At 41.2% G+C, this 6,540-nt stretch overlaps 1 non-coding gene across 1 annotated transcript; it reads right to left on the bottom strand.

Moving 5' to 3' along the window:
- Positions 1-6,195: 6,195 nt before the first annotated feature.
- Positions 6,196-6,267, bottom strand: trnae-cuc (transfer RNA glutamic acid (anticodon CUC)). The gene has a single exon. It is a non-coding gene; the product is annotated as a tRNA-Glu (tRNA).
- Between the last annotated feature and the right edge of the window lie 273 nt (positions 6,268-6,540).

The raw sequence follows: 6,540 nt of genomic DNA, 5'->3' as shown, positions 1-6,540 counted from the left end.
CAACTGGCTCTTTTGACGTGAAGGAGCAGCGGCTCTACTCAAGCCCCCACCATCCCATTGGGTTAGAGATGCCAGCCCCCCTCCTGATGAAACGCATTTTGGCCGCTTGTACCCTGGAACAGGGTTGTGGACAATATTAGATTTGAAAGAAATCATTCCTTGTTTTTTGAGAAAAGAAATGGATTGAACACATTTGTTAATGCTTTAAAGCTTGTTTTGAATGGGCTGAATGTGGCCACATATAATTTACGATACAGACAACATACATGTCACTGTTTTTGCTCTAAAAATTAGACAACTGGTAACTTTGTTGCACTTATTAAGAATGACATGCCTACACTTCATTAAGTGATAACTATGCATTGCTGGGATTTGGACAGAGGATCTCCGGTTTACAAGGCAGGCGCTTTAACCCCTAAGCTACAGCGCCTTCTACAGAGAAGCCTGTCTTGCAAGAATACATGCTAATGAACAGGGTTGCTTCCATCTATCCATCTTTGTCCAGCGCCGCTCCAGCAGGGCCCCTACGGACTCCAGCCAATGTAAACACTGGACGTGTCCTTGAGTGACGCCTCAAGGCCTCAGGACTCACTGTTCCTAGGCAGGCCTACTGAGAACACCAGAAGTCCTATGCAAGGTCCTTGAGAGATTAGAGACCCTTTCCCCACAGCCCTGGTAAAAACCAACCTCCATGCTATAAGTCCCCTCATCACAAAGGTCATTAACCACTCCAGGCAGGCCATGTTCCATCAACACTGAAAACAGCTGTTATCAGGCCATTTCTGAAAAAAAAAAACACCCAGACTTAGATGTCTTTACCAACTACAGGCCGATCTCCAACCTTCCATTCCTTTCCAGGGTGCTGAAAAAAGTAGTTGCTGCACAGCTTCAGGATCATCTCAAACAAAACAATCTTTTTGAAAAAATATCAGTCTGGTTTTCACCCTGGCCACAACCCAGAAACCGCCCTGGTCAGGTCACAAATGACCTGCTGATGACTGCAGATGATGCTCCCCATCTCTTCTCAACCTCCTAGACTTAACTGCAGCATTCGTCACTGTGGACCACAAACATCCTCCTCCATTGTCTTAATTACCTTATTAGTGTTCCTGACTCTGTCCATGAGGGGTCTCATCCTACCTCACCGAAAGAACTTAACATGTCGCCTTGGGAGGGCTAAGTCCCTGACGCCACAACGTCACCTGTGGTGTCCCTCAAGGCTCAGTGCTCAGCCTCACCCTGTTTATCCTACATGTTCCCTCTTCGCCATGTCATCAGCCGGCATGGAATCTCATCCACTGCTATGCTGATGACACTCAACTCTACCTCAGGAACAAACCAACCACCCCTCTGCTGCCCCTGCCATCATCCACTCTGACCACCTGCCTGGAGGAGGTAAAGGTGTGGATGAAGCCAAACTTTCTGCAGCTAAACAGCTCCAAGACTGAAGCCATCTTAGTCGGCACTCCACACACAGGTTTCGATCATCTGACATTATCCAAGCCAATCCAATCCACTTTATTATATAGCACAAAAGGATGATACAGAATAAATAGATAACACAATAAAAGCACAATAATATATATTAGAGCTGGGCAGCGATTACAAGTTTTAATCGCGATTAATCGCATAATTTCCCTGATTACTCGCGATTATCGCAAAATGAAATAATGAATTCAAAGTAGTGTATATAGTGCAATTTTTTTTTAAATGTTCTGCCATATGAACGAAAGTGCTGTAACATTAGTTCTGCAAAAACTTACCAGCATTTTGTTTATAAAGTAGCAGTTTTTAAAATATTTAGTGTACATAAACAATGTATTATCATGTCCAGAGTTGAATTCCATCTGGTTGGAACGTGTTGCATAAGCGACTCCTTCTGTCCACGTTCATCTGTTGTTGCTTTAACTCTGCAGCCCTTGCTGGACTGTGTTAGAGTGCCCCACAACTTCTCTGTACTTGCAAGGACACTGTCAAACCGCGCTGTAGCAGAGACACTGTGACAGAACGCTGGAGACCGTGCACAAAGCAGGGTACATGTTTAAAGGCAGAAGGCTCGCAGCAGCGATCATATTCATATCTATTCGTAGATCTGTGCTAACTGCGGTGACTTTATTTGACACATTCCACTGCTGTGCAACTTCAACTTCGTGTATTCTTCTTGTGATGGTGCGTCTTGAGGAATCTCATACCTGCCGTCGTTGTTGGATTCTCAGACCGATGTCCCCACCACCCTAATGGGCCTGCAGTCTGTAGCTATCCACGTTGCTAGGCTTTGTTAGCTTCTCTTGCCTTTGTCTATCTATACTTACCCACACGCTGCATCTAACGTAGCCTGCCGAAGCCCGCGCCACTGTGTGTTTTGTTGAATGATTTGCTGGTATCAACTGTCAAGGTGACATTTCAGACTGGTACTCCGGTTTCTAAGAAATTTAACTTGCAGTAATTACAAAGCCTGTGAGCAACAAAACTTCAATAATAAAAAATAATAAAAACTGCACATGTATGCTTATCAGCTATTTCCTGTGACTCAGAATTGGGGAAGCTGACTCATGCGGAAATGTAGAAGCTGGACGTGCATTGTAAAGGTCAATGGGATTCTGACTTTGAATTCAAATATTTGGCATCCAAGAAATTTCGGAACTGATGATGTATCAGTTATTTTGCTGGTGGTTTATTAGTCACAGCAACAAGCTTGATCATTGACATACAGTTGCCTGCCACATATCACAAACTGTTGGGTGGGGCCTTATGTATTTTGCTTGTATTTCATCAAGCGACCTGCATACCAATGACTGCAAAGATTAATAGTACATGGTTTGCAGAACTGTACCTTCTAATATAAGGCCACTTGGTTATCTTTGAGCTCATATATCTAGAGAGGGCTCCTCCAGGTTATTTAAGCAACAACGTCCCTCGGTGGACTTGAACCACCATCCTTTCAGTTAACAGCCGACTGCGCTGACCTATTGCGCCACAGAGATTGCACCTTGCTGATGTTTTATGAGCGCCAGCTTGATCTTTAAGCACTAGCATTTAATTTATGGCTTTTTGAGGTTGAGCTGCACATGGATGCTTATCAGGTATTTTCATGTTTACTCAGAAATTGGGGAGTTGCTCACTCCAGGGAGCTCAATCTTTATGCCACAAGCATTTGCTTATGTGAGCTTTGATAACTGTGAGAAACTGTCACAAAGTAGATGTGAACTCTCCAGCTGAAGAGGAGGTGATGCAGCGGCGCCTAGAAGCTGAGGAGACAGGCTTAAAAGAAGGAGGTGGAACATGTCTATGTCTGTGGATCCTCATGGAGGCAGCTTGATTGATTGTTATGCTCCTTATTTGTGCGATATACTGAGATCTAATTTTTAATCAAACCTGGTTGGGAGAGTAACCTTTCTGGTTACTTTTTGACAAACAAAGCAAGTATCATCACTCGAAGAAATTTACTGGCTGGAATCAAAGCCTATCAACTGCTTGGAAGGCAGCTATGCTCACCACTATACCACCATTGCTGACAATATAACGTTCACTGCAAATCTTGCAACACATGTGGTCATTGAGACTGAAAATAAATGCTCGGAGATGCTTCCAGTACCTATTTGATATTTTACATTGTCCATGAAGGAACATCTGCCTTATGTCTGTATGTTTTGTATGCATGCACATCTGCCTTAGGTATAATGAGATGTGTGACCACCATTGAACGACGGCTTTCGTTACCGGCAGGATTTGACCTGCGCAGGGAGACCCAATGGATTCAAGTCCATCGCCTTAACCACTCGGCCACGACAACCTGAAAAACCAGTCCAATACTGATTTGCGCTAATATTGATAACCTATTCAAGGCAAAGCAAGGCTGCTTTATTGTACAACACCTTTCAACAACAGGGCAGTTCAAAGTGCTTTACACAAAACAGTTAAAAAATAAAAAATAGATAAAACACAAGAATAAAGTTACAGTGCAGTATTTGAAATTAAACATTAAAGAAATGATCAACTAACTTCCTTTGACACACTGAGCTCCTCTCTCCTTTATCTTTCTATTTGTGTGATTCCATGTCCCAGAAGTGCTTGTTACTAACCTGGTTCTGGCGAGTCATTCCCCAAAGTCCTTATGTTCTTTTCCCCCAGCGATCAGTAAAATCATTGGATGCCATTGTAATCACATTCAGATCCTCTCAAATGGAGACCCTGATGATTATTGTGTTCATAAGTGCTTATCTTTAGGGTTGTCTTGTTGTGAGTTCATCATCAGAAACTTACAAATGCAGAGGCAGTACATTTCAGCACTTGTCCACCGCTACTTAAATAAATAAAAGAATGTGAGTTTTGGAATAGATATTTAGCACTAACTGGTACTTTCTAATGCTGAATGAGCTCTAACTGGAGGAAAAAGGAGTTGCCCCAAAGAAAGTTATTGGACTCTAATTGACCACTCATAGACTTTTAATGGCATACATTGGGATGATGGTTGTCTATTCATGAAGCCATTCATTACTTACAATAGACAAGACCACTGAAACCTGATCAAAAAGAAGGTGGAGTTGAATGGAAATGGCTGCATTCAGTATTTAAGATGGCAAATCTGTGTAAGGAACCACTTCCACTGCTTCTATATCACAACACAGAAGATGCCAGAAGAAACATCGGGACTATGGAGAAGATCATGAGAAAGAAGGTTGCTTACTGTAAGACTTTGACGTTGGTCTAACTCAAGAATTGGCATTGGATTGATTTTAGTTAGTGCTAATCTATGGGGTTGTTTTTCTGACAACTGAATCTCAGATTTTTCTAATGACAGTAACAGTAACTGCTATTTACGTTGTGTTACTAGTTGGAGCCCCACTGATACAGAACAATTAGGGAACATTAGGGAACGTTAGTTTTTGGTTCTCTAAAGGTCAGTTCAAACCAAACCAAAAACTAACGTTTAGGGAACATTCCCTAAACGTTAAGAGAACCAACCAACTTTAACGTTACCCTGCGGTTGCGCTGAACCTTCACACAACGTTCCCGTTTGGTTGTTTTTGGTTGTTCTGACTTTTTGAAGTATACATTTAGATTCACTCTAAAATTATTGGCTTTCTAAAATTTTATAAAAAAGTTTGATTGCTAAAAAACTCATGTGTTCTTTATTTTGTTTTGTTAGTTGTATTTGATGAAAATACATAAAATAAGAATTTATATAAAAAGATTTTTGCAGAACTTAATTCATTTTCACATTTCTTCAAGTGGTTTGATCAGCATACAAACAATCGTTTCACACCCCCGCCAGTAGGGGACGCATCTGTTTTAAGGTGTCCCTGAACTGCTTGACTTCCATATACACCATGTAGTCTGCATCAAGAGGAGGACAGGGCACCCAAAAGTTCATTCAAACCAGCGCCATTAATCATATCCATGGTTTTCAGGTAAGTATTCACTCGAGATAAAGTGGTGTGTTTCAGCAGTCTGCTATCATTGTTAGAATACATTCAGAACATGTTTAACTTATTCCTGAACCGTTGCGATTTACACTCAGTCATTTGCATGTAGCTTCTGTCTGAACATTAAAATTCCAAATAGTGATACGTTTGACTCAATGGTTATTCATCACTATTCAGATTGTAATGTGTAGACATTCCAATGCCGTGTATGAGCATTGTTGACCATGATTGCGCCTCTATAAAGTGATACGTTTGACAATGAGCGGGAGCTCGATCTGTAAGCCACAAGCATTTGCTTTATGGCTTTTTGAGGTTGAGCTGCACATGTATGCTTATCAGGCTATTTTCCTGTTACTCAGAATTGGGGAAGCTGACTGATTTTTTTTATAGATTATGTCTCTCACAGTGGACAAGCACTACGATGACAATTTCAGACCCCTCCATGATTTCTAAGTGGGAGAACTTGCAAAATAGCAGGGTGTTCAATTACTTATTTTCCTCACTGTAACTTCTTGACTTTGTAATGCCTTATGTCAACTGTAAAAATGTAAATTGAGTTGAGCCATAATTTTTTTTATTCAACCTTTGCTTTTCCTACTGTGACATGTCAAAATGTGCATTGTTTAAAAGCCCATCTCTACACATCCATGTTCCACTCCCACAGTGGTTTCACACATGCTAGATGTCCCTTAAATTCACAGTATATTTTTGTGATGTATTGGTGTATGTAAAGTTACAGATTTTTTTATTGTGTGTCAAGTCCAGATAATTCCCTGACCGGGAATTGAACCCGGGCCACAGCGGTGAGAACGCTGAATCCTAGCCACTAGACCATCAGGGAGTCGCAGCTATCAAATTTATCTTTGTAGATGTGAGTTTCCTTTTCACTTACTAGAATGACTCATATTGTTTTAGGTGAGGAATGGCTCCTGGATTCTATTGTTATTTCTGAGATCAAAAATCTCAGGCAGTGTTTTTAAATCAATAGGGAAAAAGAGGAACGCATACTCTTAAAAAGTAGACTTCCAGAGTATTTGCATAACAAAGACACAAATGGACATTGTGATACCATGGTGTCGTCTATCGTTGTTTCTGAGATCAACAATACCTCCGA

The sequence above is a fragment of the Etheostoma spectabile genome, unplaced genomic scaffold, assembly GCF_008692095.1.
Source record: "Etheostoma spectabile isolate EspeVRDwgs_2016 unplaced genomic scaffold, UIUC_Espe_1.0 scaffold00002702, whole genome shotgun sequence".
Lineage (NCBI taxonomy): Eukaryota > Metazoa > Chordata > Actinopteri > Perciformes > Percidae > Etheostoma > Etheostoma spectabile.
This window is presented reverse-complemented; position numbering and strand designations above follow the sequence as displayed.